Source organism: Balaenoptera ricei, chromosome 19 (genome assembly GCF_028023285.1).
Source record: "Balaenoptera ricei isolate mBalRic1 chromosome 19, mBalRic1.hap2, whole genome shotgun sequence".
Taxonomy (NCBI): Eukaryota; Metazoa; Chordata; class Mammalia; order Artiodactyla; family Balaenopteridae; genus Balaenoptera; species Balaenoptera ricei.
This window is the reverse complement of record NC_082657.1, coordinates 53310234-53329598: the sequence shown is the minus strand read 5'-3', so window position 1 is coordinate 53329598 and position 19365 is coordinate 53310234. Positions and strand designations below refer to the sequence as shown.

The 19365-nt window shown below is 42.3% G+C and overlaps 1 non-coding gene across 1 annotated transcript; it reads right to left on the bottom strand.

Moving 5' to 3' along the window:
• Positions 1-17055: 17055 nt before the first annotated feature.
• LOC132354408 (U6 spliceosomal RNA) lies at positions 17056-17162 on the bottom strand. Its single transcript, XR_009499275.1, has one exon. It is a non-coding gene; the product is annotated as a U6 spliceosomal RNA (small nuclear RNA).
• Positions 17163-19365: the final 2203 nt, after the last annotated feature.

Here is a 19365-nt window from a genome sequence, read left to right as displayed (position 1 = left end):
TATGTTGAGGTAGGTTTCCTCTATGCCCATTTTCTGGAAAGTTTTTATCATAAATGGGTGTTGAATTTTGTGAAAAGCCTTTTCTGCATCTATTGAGATGATCATATGGTTTTTATTCCTTGTTAATGTCAAATTATTACCATTTACCAATTATTACTATTACCATTTTCTTAATTGTTTTGGGTTTGTTTTTGTGGGTCTTTTTCTTCTCTTGTGTTTCCTGCTTAGAGAAGTTTCTTTAGCATTTGTTGTAAAGCTGGTTTGGTGGTGCTGAATTCTCTTAGCTTGTGCTTGTCTGAAAAGCTTTTGACTTCTCTATCGAATCTGAATGAGATCCTTGCTGGGTAGAGTAATCTTGGTTGTAGGTGTTTCTCTTTCATCACTGTAAGTATATCCTGCCACTCCCTTCTGGCCTGCAGAGTTTCCACTTAAAAATCAGCTGATAGGGGCTTCCCTGGTGGCGCAGCGGTTGAGAATCTGCCTGCCAATGCAGGGGACACGGGTTCGAGCCCTAGTCTGGGAAGATCCCACATGCCACAGAGCAACTAGGCCCGTGAGCCACAACTACTGAGCCTGCGCATCTGGAGCCTGTGCTCCACAACAAGAGAGGCCGCGATAGTGAGAGGTCCGTGCATCACGATGAAGAGTGGCCCCCGCTTGCCGCAACTATAGAAAGCCCTCGCACAGAAACGAAGACCCAACACAGCCAAAAATAAATAAATAAATAAACAAACAAATCCTTTAAAAAAAAATCAGCTGATAACCTTATGGGGATTCCTTTATATGTTATTTTTTCTTTTTCCCTTGCTGCTTTTAATATTTTTTCTTTGAATTTAATTTTTGTTAGTTTGATTAATATGTGTCTTGGTGTGTTTTTCCTAGGGTTTATCCTGTATGGGACTCTCTGTGCTTCCTGGAATTGGGTGACTATTTCCTTTCCCATGTTAGGGAAGTTTTCAACTATAATCTCTTTTTTTCACAGACCCTTTCTTTTTCTCTTCTTCTTCTGGGACCCCTATAATTCGAATGTTGGTGCATTTAATGTTGTCCCAGAGGTCTCTGATATTGTCTTCAATTCTTTTAACTCTTTTTTCTTTATTCTGCTCCTCGGGAGTTATTTCCACCATTTTGTCTTCCAGCTCACTTATTTATTCTTCTGCCTCAGTTATTCTGTTATTGATTCCTTCTAGTGTATTTCTCATTTCAGTTATTGTGTTGTTCATCTCTGTATGTTTGTTCTTTAGTTCTTCTAGATCTTTGTTAAACATTTCTTGTATTTTCTCAATCCATGCTTCCATTCTATTTCCGAGATTCTGGATCATCTTCACTATCATTACTCTGAATTCTTTTTCAGGTAGATTGCCTATTTCCTCTTCATTTATTTGGTCTTGTAGGATTTTACCTTGTTCCTTCATCTGTGACATATTTTTTGCCATCTCATTTTCTTTTTTTTAATGAGTGGGATTGTGTTCCTGTTTTACTGGTTGTTTGGTCTGAGGCTTCCAACACTGGAGTTTGTAGGCTATTGGGTAGAGCTGGGTCTTGGTGCTGAAATGAGGACCTCTGTGAGACCTCACTCCAATGAATATTCCCTGGGGTCTGAGGTTCTCTGTTAGTCCAGTGGTTCAGACTTGGAGCTCCCACCGCAGGAGCTTCCGCCTGACCCCGGGCTCTCAAACCAAGATCCCACAAGCGTTGTGGGGTGGCAAAAAAAAAAAAAGAAAAAGAACAATAAACAAAAAATAAAATTAGACTAGGAAACTAACAGATATGTTAGAAAGAATGTAAAAATAAAAATATAGAGGAATAAACAACTGGAGGTTACATCAGTACCACAATAGTAAAAAAGAGGAGGAGGGAAAAGAAAAAAAAAAAGTGGGGAGGGAGGCCTTGGCTGTGGAGGGCCGGCCTAAGCAAGAGCGAGGTTTGGGTGGTGGGCGGGGCCAATGCTCAGGACCTACAGGGCTGGAAAAGGCCCTGGGGGTTGTGCGGGGTGGGGCTTAGGCTCAAGGAACAGAAGGGGCCCAGGCGTGACCCCCACCCCTGGTCTCAGAGGGCAGGGGACCTCACCTGGGAGCCCAGCAGGCTTCCTGGGCTTGAGTGGGCGGAGCAAACACCCTCCTCTCCTCTCTTCTCCTACTCCTCTGGTCTGGGGTCTGGAGGCCCCCTCCCACCTGCCTCTCCTGATCTCCCCGGCCTCAGGGGTGCCGCTCTTGTCTGGCCTCCACTTCTCCTCCCTCCTCGGTCACTCTACGTCCTACCGGTTCACTCTGGGGTTCCTCCTGTCTCCTTGGAGGTTAGAGTCCCCCACCAGTGGCCGGCAGGCACCCTAGTTGTGGGGAGACACTAACTCCACATCTTCCAACACTGCCATCTTGAATCTGCCTCTATTGTTGAATACTGATCTTCAGTACTTAGCCTCTGCCATTGTATTTATTTTTCTTTCTCCAGAGAAGAACCACCCCATTCTGGGAGTTAGGATTCTATATCAGGAACAGAGAATATTGGAGCTCAGACAGAGGTGAATGGGGCCTCCACCAAGCTTTCTCTTTCTTTTTTTTTTTTTTTTTTTTCTCTTTTTAAAAAGTTCTTTTCTACCTATGCCTGGCACCAAATGCCTGAGTTTTCTCTTAATATTTTGGAGTTAATATCTGCTTTATCTATCCTTTTTGACTCATTCAATTTAATTCACTCTGTTTCTTTTCTTTAAGGTGACTTATGGGGATGAAATTAGAGAATTTGGATTATGAAACAGATAAAAGAATTAAAACCAAATCTACTCAAGAGACTTAATTCTCTTTTCATCAAGGTTAGTTAACCCTCTTTTCTAGTTAAAATGTGTGTGAAAATGCGTGTGGAAAAATATGTGTTAAAATCAGACCTCCATTTTTCCAATTTGCAAAAGGAGAAATTTGGACAACATAACTTTAAAGGCTTTTTCCTGCTGTAACAGTTAATTTCCATTTTGTCTCAACTTTTCCCTACAGAAAGTTGTTTCCTATTAAAATTATACTTAGGTTTAGGGTTTAAGTAAAAAAATAACACTTGGCGCCTTTTACTTTGCCTTAGGTAGTATTTTGTACTTTAAGTCATTTGTATTAATTTTGGCCCCTGAAAGTAGGTTAGAGATGATAAGATGAAGAAAATGATACTAATTCATTGACATGTTCCATAAATACCTGTTATTTGCCAAAACTTAACTCAATATTAGAAACGCTAGATAAGATATGGCCCTTTCTTTTACATACCTCTTGGCCTCATCTTTTATATATCTCTTAGTGGAGAGATAAAACTGTACTTTACAATAAAACGCATCTTTTTATAAGAGATAACATAGCAGTATGTACAAAGTGCTTTGGGAAAACAGAAAAGAAAAATTTTAGTTCTGTTTAATGGATTCAGAGAAGATTTCACAAATGGGATGGGATTTGAGATGCATCTAGAAGGATGACTAGAAGAGTAATAGGTAGAGAAGAGGCAAGGGAAATCAAGGCAAAAGGAACAGCATGCTCAGAGTTATGAGTGTGGCAGCCAGCCTCCAAGAAAGCCCCCAGTGATCTCTGTCACCTGGTATTCATGCCCTTCTGTAGTCCCTTCTTGTACTGAAGGAAAAAAAAAAAAAAAGCCAACCTGTGTAACCTATAAAATATTGCCAAAATGATTGTGTGTGTTTCCAAGGCTAGGCCATATAGAATATTTTTTTGTCTGTCTTGGTCCCTCTCGGAGTTCACACTCTGAGGGAAGTCCGTCACCATGTTGTAATGATGCTCAAGCAGCACCATGGAGGTGACCCCATGAAGAAGACCTGATGCCTCCTGACAACAACCAGAACCATGTGAGTGAGCCATCTTGGAAGCAGATTCCCCAGCCCAGCATTCAGATTACTGAGACCTGCCTAACATCTTTCCTGAAACCTCATGAGAGACCTCAAACCAGAACCACACAGCTGACCACTTCTAAATTCCTGTGAGATAATACATGTTTCTTAGTGAAAACCACTAAATTTGGGGGTAATTTTTTACACTGTAATATGTAGTTAATATAGGTGGCATCCAAGTTTATGTCATGCTCTGAGATAAGAGGAGGACTGGTAAGGGATGGGGTCCAGAAGGAAAGGGGATGATCGGATTGGAAAGATTTTGTAGTCAGGGTGGACCATAGAGAGCTGTAAGAGGGGATTGTTGTTGACTTTAGCAAAAAATTGATGCAACTGGATTTGAGAGTTAGGAGGTGAATGCCTAGACACAAGAGCATGATCTGAAGAAAGGTGTTGGCAGATATGATATTAGCCTTGAATTGCAGTGATTTTTTTTTTCCTACTGGATTGTCTGTGTCTACCTTTATGAGAGGCTGACTTTCAGAGGAGTTGCAAGAGAATTTATGGGTTCCCACCTCCTTCCCTCTTCAAGACTCTTATCTACAGCCTACTTAACTGATAACCTTCCTACATCTGCTTGATTATCTCCAGGGATGGGAAGCTCACCACCAGCTGAGCCAGCAACCTACATGTTGATTTGAAGAGCTCTATGACTCCCTATAACTCTAATGGACTACTGGACTGGGTGTTAGGCTTGTCTCTCCCACTAAACAACTGGTCAACCTTGGGACTAGAATTTTTAAGATCAGTGAAGACTTGGATGGGGTTCAAGACTCTAGGGCCTGCCACTAGTCTGCTCATTCTCTTGAGATGAGCTCAAACAGATCAGTAATAAAGTAATGATTCTGAGCTCTAACCCCAGAGGTACTCATTAACTGCAGGTTGGGGTCTGAGAAGTAGAGTGATCGAAATTTTATCATTACTACCATTTCTAGACCTGGCTTCACCAAACTGAGCAAAGGAATCATCTGAGGGAAAGCTGAACCCAACTCACTCTCTCCAGTTGATAACTTATTCTGCAGCTCTTTTAAAGCACTGGATTGAAAGAAGAGGTTTTGCGTTGATTTGTAGTTTTCTGAATACTCCAGAGAGTTCGCACTGTAATAGATCATGTGCCATCTCACTCTGATGGCCCTCCTGTGGCCATGGAAAAAGGTGGTGGGAAGGCTGCAGTCCCAGGATGTCTGTGATGAAGATGAGGTCATAGTTAGTCAAGACTTGGCTCAGACCAAGCCCTGGTAGAGGAAGCATGAGAAGCATTCCAGCTTGTATAAATCCCTTGCCTTTCCAGCCCAGGGTTACAACACTTGGCGACCACGAGAGGCCTGTTAAGTGATTTGGATGTCCATACAGTTGCTTAATCAGTAGGTTCAATCATGTGGAGTTCTAATAACTTTTAATCATTCAGTATATTATACAACCCCTGTAGGTCCTGCCAAGACACAGTTTCAAGAGAGAGGAAATAAAGTAATGGAAGCAAGATTGTGAATGAGCAGGTCACCTTTTCTCTTGTTTTACACAGGAGCTTAAACTCAAGTGTCATATCTATGTTGGTATTGTGTTAATGTTGGTCATCCAGTTGATTTATGAAACTTTATTTCAGGATATGTAACAGGAGGCCCCTTAAATTTCAGAAGTGTAGTGTAGTAAAAAAAATGGGCTTTAAAGTCAGAATGACCCACTTGCAAATTATGGCTTTGTTGGGACATCTAGATTCAATATGGCAGGGAGTTCAGTTAGCTGAGAACTTTCAGCTGCACTACCCTCATTACTCACATCAGCCTTTGAGCACAGTGGGGATACTGGAGGATGACCATTTCTGCTCAATGTGGGACATCCCTAATGAGCAATCATTGCTCTGGAGCTCCCTGTTGAATTGGCCCACACTTTGTCAAAGCCCCTGCCCCATCCCCCAGCCCTACACACACACACACACACACACACACACACACACACACACACACAGAACCACTAGAACTACTAATTCCATCTCAGTAGCTCCTTCCCAAAGTATCCAACTAACAGAGTAAGTTACTTAAACTCTCTGAGATCCCATTTTTTCCTCTTTCAAATTACACTGTTACCATATACATCATCAGAATTTGGAAGAGGTTAAATGAGGTACAATATGTAAAGTATCTTGGCTCATAACAGACCAAGATTTTTTTCCTTCACCCAACTCACTAGAAAGACCTTTTCCACCACCGGTGTGTAAAAATCAGATAGCTTCTTCACTTCCATTCACCAACTATCATATGCCTAGAATAGCATTAACCACCCTAAAGGGGATGGGATGCTGGAAACATACAATTGTAGAAGAAGCACAGGTCTGTGATCATCTTGGGGGTGGGGACTTCGGGTTTCCTAAGTGCTATGACAAATGTAAATACAGGGTGTGAGAGGGGAGCACAGAGAAAGAAAATCTATCCTGAAACATCAAGAAAAACTACCTGGGGAGAAAACACTCGATTTGAGTCTGGAAGAATGAGTACACAGTCACCAAGCAAAAAAGGAAGGTTGTTGCCAGAAGAGGGGCCAGCCTTTGCCAAGTCTCCATGACACCAGAGTACAAGGTCAAGACAAAGTCAAGATGTTCCACAGATATTACAGAGCAAACTGGGGAAGAAGGAAGAGGGTCCCAGCAGAGCTGCCCCATGAGAGGTTCATGGCAGGGATTATGTACCCCACTGCCCAGAAAAGGAAGCTGAGCAGGGCCAGGAGGGGTTCAATGCCTGGTCCACAATCACAGGGTAGTAAAGTCACTGAGCCAACCCAGAGACAGCCCAGGTCTTTGATGCTCCTCTACCTGCAATTGTATGAATATCCCCCCAATGGAAGTTCCTGGGGGGATCCAGACAAGCCCCAACTAGGTCTTAATTAGCTGATCACCTATGGAGCAAGGAGAGGGGCACAAAATCAACATTTCAGGCCTCTTCTGGGGAGAGGATCTCTGTGCTCAGTAGTTCAGGGAATTTGAGCTCCTTGAAAGCACAGTTTCGGAGAAACAGAAGCCAGCGTGCACATTCACAGGATTCAGTCCCCCCCGAATCAATTATGCTTAAGTGATGTCAAGAGCCTGACAGAGCCACAAAAGAAGGAACAAACTTTAACCTCAAAATTGAAGCTGATCCTTGTGCCTTAACCTAAGCCTTTGTGTCTGGCCCTCCTTGCAAGCCCTGGTCTGGTTCTCATTGCTTTTGTGGATTTAAGTAAAATCCTTCACATAACTTAATTTAGGGTTTGCATTAGTATTTCTTTTGCTATAATATAAAAAAAGAAAAAAAAAAAACACCCAAATCCCTACAATCCAGGCCATTGATCTAGTGGACACAGGCTGTCCTAATAGACAGAGCATTTTCCCCAAGAATGAAGAGGACACCGTACAGGCAATGGCATGAAGCGGGTGAAGTACAGCCCCTTTTAAAAGAGCCAGAGGAGGGCTTCCCTGGTGGCGCAGTGGTTGGGAGTCTGCCTGCCGGTGCAGGGGACACGGGTTCGAGCCCTGGTCTGGGAGGATCCCACATGCCGCGGAGCAACTGGGCCCGTGAGCCACAACTACTGAGCCTGCGCGTCTGGAGCCTGTGCTCCGCTACAAGAGAGGCCGCGATAGTGAGAGGCCCGCGCACCGCGATGAAGAGTGGCCCCCGCTTGCCGCAACTGGAGAGGGCCCTGGCACAGAAACGAAGACCCAACATAGTAATCAATCAATCAATAAATCTTTAAAAAAAAAAAAAAAGAGCCAGAGGAATGGCCTCTATGGGAAAAGAATCTAAAAAAGAGTGGATATATGTATATGTATAACTGATTCACTTTGCTGTATACCTGAAACTAACACAACATTGTAAATCAACTATACTCCAATAAAAATTTTAAAATTAAAAAGAAAAAATTTTTTTAATTAAAGAGCCAGAGGGACTTGAACTCTTCCCATCCCCTGCTATTGCTTATTGGTGCAGAGAGGCTAACGTAAACCATACAGATCAGATGGCTACTACAGGAGGCTGCAGGAACAAACTGGGACTGCTGGACCAAAAAGCTGCCTTCAGATGCCATTTCTCTAGAAGAAACCGCATCTCATGTTGGGCAACAACACAGAGACCAATCTAGCTCAGCTCCCTCCACCTTCTACATGGAGAAATGCAGGATTTGACTGGACAGGTGACTTGCTCCAAATCAAGGCCAAGTTCATGGCACAGGCAGAAATGGAATCCGAACTTTGTGGTTTCCGGGCCATCACTCTGATTTGGCTCAGCTACTCAGAAGGCAGTGAAAGGCTCTGGGTCCAAGCTTTTCTTTCCATTTGGGTGAGAAAACTGGGACACAATTTGAAAGAAAAGGCTGCCCAGGGAACAGTGAAAGAAAAATTTTTAAATAAAAACCAAACAGTTTTGGCAGCAATAGAAAGTTGTGAAATGCATTTTTAGATTTTTCATATTCTCATCGTCTTTGTGCACACACTGATGGGTGTGTATTTTACACATGCAGCCCTGTGTAAATATAGACTTGTCAGCTGTCCATGCTACATGGTTTGGGATTGACAGATGTGACTTGTGTATCAACAAGGAGAGCATCCTGACTTATACCTGATGCTGCAACTAAAGAAAGAAACATCAAACGTAGGTCATGTTGGCAGAGGGAAAAGATCGTCAAAGTTGAAAAGGCTCTTAGGAGATTACCTGGTTCAGTATGTCCCAAAGAATAATCCACGGGAAAGTAATTTGCTTTTATAAAGGGAAAAAGGTCTGGTGATCAAATGGCTTTGGGAAACTTCAGTTTAAACCCAATCAGACAGGTTTCTTTATTATCGGACTCCTTCACTGCAGGGTCTTTACTATAGTAATGTGTACTGATGATTTCTAGGAGAGGAATCTAAGATACAAACTCCCCCAAACTTATATGCCCACCGAACCCCTTTTCATTCTAAGGACAATCTCATGAGACTAATGTTTCTTGGAAAACAACCTTTCAAGGTTGACCTTTTCCAATATCCTAATTTTACAGATAAGAAGAAGAGGGTCTGAGAGAAAAAGTGACTTTGAATAGGTCACACTAGTCATCAGTGGCAGAGTCAGGGCTGAAACCCAGACCTTCAGCCAATAACCAGAAGACCAAATCCCTCTCCTGCTGCTGTAGCCCTAATGTGTTTCTAATAGAGTTTTCAATAAGTAGTAATACAGCAACTCATCAATAAGAGTTAAGTGTTTTACCTATATTATCTTATATGGTCTTGAACAAGATCTTAAGGGATAGATACTCACATGACCAGTTTTACAGATAAGGACATTGAAACGTAATATATTGGCCCTTTGACCTCAGGCAAGTAGTAGTACACAGAAAGTGAGTGAATGACTGAAGGATACAGGATAAGATACTTTTTACTACATGTATAAATGACTACCGCCAGATATTTCCCCAAAAAGAGGAAGCCATGGGGACAAAGGGAGAAATAATAAAGGAATTATGGTTTTCCTGTGACCACGGCAGAGATCCCTCTCTCAAACTTGAGCTGAAGACCGCAACCCGGATCCAACAGCTCCATAATTCAGTCCCATGTCCAACGCAATTTGTGCACAGACTAGAGAAACGATGTAGGTCTTGCAGTATAACCTCATTCCTGAGCCTCCCACAACAGAGCCTGAGAGGTCCCATCCTGGCCATAAGGAAGGCATTAGCCCAGCCTTCCCACACTTGCGTCGCTCTTGAAAGTTGCTCAAGTCTTTTCTACCACCACAGAAATCTCATCTCTTGGGATTTCAAATTGTTTCCCATCCTTGGGCTTAATTCTGTGCCCCTGTGTCACAACAGAAAAACCTTACAACTGAAAGCTAGAATTCCTAAGATTGGACCCTGGCTCTGGACCAGGGTCACATGCTATGTGACCCTGGACAAATCATCTGAGGGATAAGAGAATCACTACCATCATCCTCATCATCTAAGTGCCTATTATTGACTTTTCCTATCATTATCAGCTTTAAGCTTCACAGAAAACCACTGGGACAGCTGTTATAATTGCCCACATTTTCTAAACAAGGAAATGTGGCACAGAGAAGCTAAACTAGTTCTTCCGTTGATGATTTCGGTAGAGAGCAGAGCTAGAGTTTGAACACAGATAGTCTGGGTCCACTGCTTATTAACCACCTGGCAAAATAAGCACTTTTTATCAAGGTCGGTTTGTTTGTTTGTTTGTTTTTTAAGGATACTCTGCTCACAGTGGTTTGTCTTTTTAATTTTATTTATTTATTTATTTATGGCTGTGTTGGGTCTTCGTTTCTGTGCGAGGGCTTTCTCTAGTTGCGGCAAGCGGGAGCCACTCTTCATCGCGGTGCGCGGGCCTCTCACTATCGCGGCCTCTCTTGTTGCGGAGCACAGGCTCCAGATGCGCAGGCTCAGTAACTGTGGCTCACGGGCCTAGATGCTCCGCGGCATGTGGGATCTTCCCAGACCAGGGCTCGAACCCATGTCCCCTGCATCAGCAGGCAGACTCTCAACCACTGCGCCACCAGGGAAGCCCCAAAATAAGCACTTTTGACTTGCATGTACTGTATGTTGTGAGTGTGTAACGTGAATGAATTCTGCTGTCACAAGCCTAGGAGGTAGGTATTATCATCCCCATTATAAACATGAGGAGACGGAGTATCAAAGAGATTTTTAAATCTGCTCAACGTCATGCTCGCAGCAAATGACTGGTAGATACAGAATCGGGGCTCAGAGCTGTGTGTCTGCAAGACCCAAGCTTTTGCATCCACGATGCTGATGTTCACCATTTCCTCGCTTACATACGAAGGCAATAATAATACCCCTCCTCTCAATGCCTGTAGCGAAGATCACGGTATGTGAAAGCTCACGTGAACTGTATGCCCGAGAATGGCTGCCTGTTCTCATCTTTGTCTATACAAACCAACAATGAAGACTCTCTCTGGCGGGCTGCCATTTGCTGACTCTGGGTTCATGTGTTGGCTGGATGTTAGATTCACTCACCTAATTTTTTTAGGGCCTTTTAAAACATATGAGGTAATTTGTCTTTGTTGGTTAAAAAAAAAAAAAAAAAAAAAAAAAGATTTAGTGATGAATTCACCCAGCAGCATAATTAACCCCAGGCCTGTCTGTCCCTGAGGGAATCCTTCCTATCTTAGCAAAACATAGGCAACCCAGGGCCCAGGGGCACTTCATTTCTAGCTAACCTAACACAAAATGCGTTGAGTCAACAGGTTTTTATTCCTGCCACCTCTAAAAGCCTCCACTTCTCCCCAAAGCAAAACAAAGGAATAGTTTTTGCCAGCATTAAGGCTGACCAAACAACATGAATGCCAACTGAAAACTATTAAGAACGGCTGGATTCTTGGTTTGTATTTCGAAAGATGCTCCTTCGGGTTGAAAGGAACAACGGGGGATGTTTAGGAAGCGGAAGACACTTGTTATGCCTGCCATTGCTTCTAGAACGTGTCTCTACTTGATTCTCAAAAGACTTTCTCAGCATATAGGCTACGTGGTTGCCAGCCCACCTCAAAATGACAGAAGGATTTGCTCAAAAGAGAGAGTTTGCGTTTTAATTTTAAATCATGCTTTGTTCCTGCCCACAGAGCAACCAAAAATGTGAGGAAATGTTTGCAATCCATCCGCAGTGGCTTAGATCATTTGGCTATCGTATGACCTTCGGTGATCTGATTCAGCCCTCTCTCGGCTTTGCCAGAAAGTTGCTTGCTCTTCAGTTCTTCCTCTCACTGGCTGTTCAGCAATAAAATGTTTTCTCCCTACCAATTAAAGATAAATGGGGGGGTGGGGGTGGGGGAATCCTCCGGAGATCCAACTGTCAGCAGGTGTGTGTCGGTTTAGATGGCTTCTGCCCTCACGTGCTGAAGTCCACGTGCTTTCCTAACAGTCCTCAGACTCACTGGTTTGTGTCCACGAGGAAACCCAGTGGAGTTTTTGCAGCCAGCTAAGAAAACAGCATTTCTCCTCTACTCCTAGTGAAGTAACATGACCAAAACAAGCAGGGCTCACAGAAATAATCGAACTAGGAGACACAGCAAGTCCTAGTAATTAAGGTTGCAACCAAATCGATAGGAATGAAATAATTCTGAGGCTGCTTCATGCAGGGTCTGTGAAATGACTCTTCAGATGTACAAAAACAAGACTTATGGTCTAAATCTCCTTATGTAACTGTTATCTTGCTGAGCTCCTACCTTGATCATACAGGACCCTTCATGATCTTAATGCTTCTCAAAATAGGATCAATATTTATGGATCACTCCATAGGCACCCCACTGCATTGTGGGACACTGCTGAGAGGTGAGGATGCTTTTCTCCTGCTGTGTCTTTTCCTGCAATTACTCCCCGGACTCTGATACCCAACCCTGTGAACTTCTCCCGACAGTCCAGCCATGCTCTTCAGCCTCCCCCTGCTATGCTGTGCTCTCTTCTGTTCTGCTTAATAAAATCTTATCCTTAAAGACTGAGCTCAAACTTCATGTTTCCGGATTCACCTTTAATCGACTCTACTTTGGGTTTTCTCAGCATGATACTGGTCGGTTGAAAAACATGATCACAGTATTTTGCAATGCCTCCCAACAAAAGTAGGATTCTAGTTCCTCATTCTTTAGCCTTAAATTTGCTTTGAACAATAGAATGTGGTGGAAGTGATGCTATGTTAATTCTACAACCCAGTTCCCAAGATGCCTTGAAATGTCCTCTTTTGCTCTTTGGAAATGCTGGCCTGAGCCCACAATATTAACAAATTCAGTCGTTCCTACTGGAGAATATAAAGCCATGTGGAGAAGACCCAAAGTGCCCCCAGAGAATGCTAACACCAAATGCCACCAACCCACCCAGGCTGCGCTAACAGGTGACAGCAGCCCCATGACGGATCCCAGACAAGCCAAGAGAAGAACCACCCAGCTGAGCCCAGCCCAAACGGCAGAACCATGAGCAAACAAATGGTTCATGGTTTCAAGATACAGCATTTTGAGGTGGTCTGTTGGATAGCAGTAGATAACAGATGAAATAAGACATTTTTCTAGGTGTTTTGGAAAGGTTCACATACATATAGGAAGTCACAGGAACCTTTGTTTTGGGGAAGGTGGGTTATTTCCATAGGAAATTTCTCTCTTTCTCCCATTCTCTTTATCCAACTAGCTCCTATTTGCTATTCAGGTCTCTAATTAGACAACCTTTCTGTGGGGAGTCGTCTCCAACTCCCCTGAGATGGGATTAGGTGCTTCTCTGCCAGGTTTCCTAGCACTCTGTTCTTTCTCCTATTACAGTACATTTCACACCCCTATGGTTGTAATGCCTGTTTTCCCATCTGACTGAAGGCTCAACAAAGCAAGCACAGAGCCTGCCTCAGCCGTTATTGTGCTCCCAGCTTTGGTTTAGCACATGCCATGCGTGGGAAGAATTTTCTGCTTGTGTGTCTCATCAGTCCATCAAGTGTTTACTGATGCCCTCACCAGGTCACCTATTCCACTGCAGGACAGTGGTACGTGTGCCAGTGTTTTCCTTTAAATGAGATACACTCTGCCTCTCTTTCTATCTTCTGTTTATAGGCTTACATCTGATTCACTGAGAGCTCCCAAAACATCCCCTGCATGTTTGCATATTTGAATACAGGTGCTATGCTCCCCTTAAACATCTCCTCTTCAGCCTACAGACTAAGAAATAGCTGAGGGCCCTGGAGAGGTATGGCCCAGAGTAGGATCTGACCATCCAGTCTCTCTTCTCTTGACAATTTTCCTCTTGCCAAAATGTTACAACAAGAACTTGGTACCACCAGGAGTGGTCTGACCAAGGCAGAGTAGAGGAAAATTACCACATTCTATTGTTTAGAATGTCATTATTTTATTAATGCCATGTTAGGCTCATATCGATTTACTGGATGAATGCATTGTGAAGATCATAACAGCCTTGCCATGCTCAGTAGCTTGCGTGAAAAAGACATTTGGGTCAGTGTTCATTCACATCTCACCTTAACTTGAGAATATGCAGTTGATTTGACTGATTAACATTTTAGGACACAAGCAGAGCAATTTTCATTTAGCCTTGCCTTAACATTTGTATAGCAGTTGGGCTTTTCAGATGCTACTGTGATCACAGAAAATTGCGTATTATGCAACTTTCCTGTGAATTCACGTGAAGCAGAAGCCCACATTACATTCCACTGAACTAGAACTTGCCTTTGGTAGAAAAGTCTCTATTTAGCACTTGGCAAAAGTCTTTGTTTAATTCAACTGCATTCTATTTGGAAAAGGGAAAACAATCACAAGTGACACTAAATTCCTTTCAGGGAATTGAATATTTCTTGTTGTCCCCGTGTTGCAGGGGAAACCGTAGAAAGAGGCTGTAGAAAGAACAGAGTGTTTGCAATCAGGTAAATTTGGGATTGAACCTCTTTTCCGCCACTAGGTAGTTTATGACAATGCAGAAGTGACTAAGAAACAACACTGACAATCAGCTGCCCAAAGTTTAAAGGGGGGATACAGTTACTTCTCTCACAAAATTAAACTGTATATATGTCTAAAATCTCATTGGATACATACATTCACCGCACAGAAGCACGCAGAGAGTCCTAGCTCCTTATTTGCTGTTGTTTCCTACTGGATACAACTTCTGTCCATCTGGTGCCCTGGTTGACCTAGGAGTCTAATAAATCCTGCCACTGCAACAGGTATTTAATGTAGAACACTTCCTGTGACTGCCAAAGTGTAAAAGAGTAGGTAAAGAAGAGATGACAGCTCCCTCTGAACCTTGAGATTTGGTAGCTCACTGGTCCTGTGTCAGCTTGGAAATTGAGAGAGAGACAGAGAGAGAGAGAGAGAGAGAGACAGAGAGACAGAGAGACAGAGAGAGAGAGAGAGAGAGAGAGAGAGAGAGAGAGAGAGAGTGAGTGTGTGTGTGTGTGTGTGTGTGTGTGAGAGAGAGAGAGAGAGAGAGAGAGAGAGAGAGAGAGAGAGAGAGAGAGAGAGAGAGAGAGAGAGAGAGTCACACCTATGCAGACAGCCACAGGACCCTCTCTGTGAATAGGTGTAGGGTGGAGGCTTGGGGAGGACTGTTCCCTACAAGGAGGTGCTCTGAACCAGCCCCCTCTCTGACCAGCGGTGAGAACGTAGCGCCCTCTAGTGTTCCTTGAACACATTCCACGGTGCTGTGAGGCAGCAGCCGCTGCTTGGCGCATCTCTAGGTAGATGCTGCCATCTCCTGGTTAGAGTCACATTTTGCAACCTTCAAATGTTCAAAGTTCTAGGCTGGAAGCTACAGGGGCTGGGCGTTTTTCACCTGAAGCCCCAAACTCGGCTCGTGGAAGGCATGAACACACGAAGGAAAAGCGAGCTGGCTGTCAGCAGAGCCCATAATTACCGCAAAACATGCTCTGGGTCCATCTTCCCCTACACATATCTCTGCCATTACACTTTGCAAACTGGCTTGTGCTCCTAGCTTTCCTTCTGGTCTTTGAAGACCCTGGATGAGAGGCATGATTCTGAAGCATCAATGTTATATGAAGATTTTGTTGTTGTTGTTGTTGTTTGGAGTGGGAATTAAGCGATTCTACACATTTAAAAGTAAATTTGAGAAGTTCTTCATACACTGAAACATGTGGTCCAAAATACTGGTAGATAGCCTAAACATAGCAGTTATTTTTCACTTAGTAACTCCCTTTCTAACCCTGCCCCTCAACACAACACACCCCAAACAGGCCTGTTATGTTCACCTCCCCAGAACTGCACACATCTGTGACTGCACACTCGTCAGCTACTGCCTAACCTGTTTGATTACCTCTGGTGATGGAGCTCTCACTACCCAAAGTGGTTGCTGATTCTACTGTTGGACATTATTTGTTAGCAAGTCCTCATCTGTCTGGCTCCTTTTTCATGTGACCCACATTGAGAAGTACAAAGAGGATTTCACTATCCATGTTCATCAGAATTAGGTTCTTAGGTTCTTCAGCCTCAGCTCTCATGACACAGGTTTCAAAATCTTTATCATACTTCTCCCACTTATTTGGATATGCTTTATTTTGTTAATATCCATCTCAAACTGAGTTTATCAGAGTTTTACAAAATGCCTTGATCAGTAGAACCATGATCTTGTTCTGTACACCAGAGTTGTATCAATGCATTTAAAGAAGCATACATGTGGTTTGAAAAGGTTAATAAACATTTTTATACAATGTCATCCAGCTCTCTTTCATAGAAACTTCTACTGAATTTTCTATATACTGACCCTGGTCTTTCAGCCAGAATATAAAGTATTCACATTTATGCCATGACAAGATTGGTTCTGGCTTCTGTTTTCAGAGTTTCCATCTACTCATCTTCCTCTTTGATTATGAGAGTTTAAGGGTATGGTTTCTGTTTACCATCCCTGAAGTATGGGAAATGATGATTTTCAGGCATGTCTACACTGGTCATAACTGTGTAGAAGCCACTCATTCTATTTTAAATATTTCTTTAAATAAACTTTTTTTTTTACTTAAATGTACTTAAAAAGAATCTTTTTATTACTATCATACTTGAAAACCTAGCACCATTTGTCTTTAGAAGGAAAGTGCAAAAATAAATTGAGGGAAAACTAAACAAATATTAAGTTCTAGAAAAACATAGTTGCTTGTCAAAGGCTTTACTGAAAGAGGAGGGGGCGTTAGACATTTTAGAGATGTATTTTAGGCATTTTCAACCAAAGTAAGAGTTTTTTAAAAAAATTTTTATTGGAGTATAGTTGATTTACAATGTTGTGTTAGCTTCAGGTGTACAGCAAAGTGAATCAGTCATATATATACCTATATCCACTCTTTTTTAGATTCTTTTCCCATATAAGTCATTACAGAGTATTGAGTAGAGTTCCCTCTGCCATACAGTAGGTCCTTATTACTTATCTATTTTATATATAGTAGTGTGTATATGTCAATCCCAATCTCCCAATTTATCCCTCCCGCCCCTTACCCCCGGTAACCATAAGTTTGTTTTCTACATTTGTAACTCTATTTCTGTTTTGTAGCTAAGTTCATTTGTACCCTTTTTTTAGATTCCACATATAAATGATATCATATGATATTTGTCTTTCTCTGTCTGACTTACTTCACTCAGTATGATAATCTCTAGGTCCATCCATTGTTGCTGCAGATGGCATTATTTCGTTCTTTTTTATGGCTGAGTAATATTCCATTGTATATACGCACCACATCTTCTAAAAATATGAAACACTTCACAAATTTGCATGTCATCCTTGTGCAGGGGCCATGCTAATCTTCTCTGTATCATTCCAATTTTAGTATATGTGCTGCTGAAGCAAGCACCAAAGTAAGTTTTTAATATATTTAACTACTCTGAACAATTCTGAGCAATGAATAACACCCCACCATGTGATTCAGTGTTATTAAATGGGTCACCTGGACCACATGGATGACAGGTGATATGAGTACCACACTTTGGTGAAACACTGACCTCAGCCATGGATAAAGAGTGTTGCATTCTGACCTATAAGGGAAAAGAATCTGAATCGCTGTGCTGTATACCTGAAACTTACATGATATTGTAAATCAACTATACTTCAATTAAAAATTTAAAAATAAATAAAGGAACTACCCAAAACGTCAAAAAAAAAAAAAAAGGAGTATTACATTCTGACAGACATATTTAGCATTCAGAGCTTCAATTCAGGGTGAATAAACAGAAATGCTTATCATTCTCATTAATATATAGACTGCATATCATGAAATAGTGATCCCCTTAATAAGGAAGGGAGGTAAATTGACACTACCTTATTTCATCCTTACGGTAACTTTATTTAAACCTCTATCTCAAAAAAAAAAAAAAAAACAAAGAAAAAAAAACACCTCTATCTCAATCTCTACTTACAGGTGAGGTAATTGGAAATCAGGAAAATATTTTTTCCTGGGTCACATTTTTAGTTGTGAGGATCTCAGGCTTGGACCTAAAATATTCTTCCTTCAAAGGCTGCCATTTTTATTATTATTATTGTTACTGTTATCATTATTATTAAGTCTATGGCAAGAAGAAACATGAAAAAGTACAAGACTTCAGAAGCTCTTCCTTGTGGTACTTCACTAGTTCTCAAACTTGGTGGGCAGGTAGTTTATGAATGCTGATATAGATCTCCCCCTTTTTTCTACGCTGGAGGAAAAAGTGGCCAAAAATGAAGTGACTGATGAAAGGTTGTAAGAGCAAATATGAATTAAAAATAAGAGGCTCAGTTCTTCCTGTTGAAAATAAGGGAAGAGGCTTCACCTGCCTCTTCTTTCAGCATCTACTTTAGAAAACTTGTTGGCTCTATCTCTGTTTCTTTGAAATGCATATAAACCTTACTAACAGCTAAATAAGCCTCTTACCACCTTTATGACCCAGGAGTGTCTTTCTCAAGGACCTAGGAACCATCTCTTTGAAATCTCATCATTAAGGAAGACAGCACCTCTATCTCGCATTTTCTGTGAGAGGGTCAGCGCCTGATTTGGCAGGTGCCTTGTTCCAAAATGACCTACTGTCATTTGATTTTTCCTTTGGATAAATCATACTAGCTAACACAGATGGTCACTCCAATTACCAGATGAATTTAGGATAACCTATGTGGGACAAATGGTGCTGTCAAGCCTGCCGGTTGAGGATGAGTCATTGTTTATCCGCTTTCGGTCTGTTCTTTAGTGGAGTGCCTGCGATGTGCATCACATTCTAGTTTAATGCTTATTCAGTAATAAAGCTGTCTTCTTCCTCTTCTACTTTTTGCAGAGAGGTTTTGTGGGTTGGCAGAAGATCTTGTTTTAGTAATCTTTCCCCAGCATGGTCACACAATGAACCAGGACTGAGTGAGTTAGAAAAGGAAACACCTGATTCCTGGCTGGATACTCTTTCCATTGGTCCTGCTTCCTCCTAACAGTGAAGGGGAGCAAAACATACCACCTCAAAATATGCCTCTTTGGCATACTGATTATTTTCAGCTGGTTATTTTTAAGAAAGAGCAGACATAGTGAAACTGAGCAGGACCCAGTGGGGCTCCTGGGCACAGAAGCATTTCTGTGTCCCTTGTTTCTTGTTTGTACAGAATGGGCTTCAGCTTCCCTGTCCTTCCCTGAGTTCCAAGGGGCAGGTTCAAACAGTTGCTAATCATGGAAGGGAGGGGATACAGAAACAAGGGAGGAGCAGTCAAAAAACAATAGTGCAGCCTTGGGGCAGGGTCCTGGTCCTGCCTCAAGGGATACACATAACAATATCTTTGAGCTCTTCTACAGAACTAATACCCCCAACAAATGGAAGATGTTAACTTGCTGATGAAGTATTCTTCATTCCAGAGAAGTTCACAGTTTGATAACCTTGAGAACCACAGAAGCTCATCAGGAGACCACCTGAGGCCAGATTAAAGGAGTGCAGGCCCTGAACACACCCTGATCCTTATCAACAACCCCGCCCTTGAACCATTGCTATAAAACTCCTCACCAAATCCTCCCGGGTTGAGACACACAGTTTTTGAGGGCACAAGCCCACTGT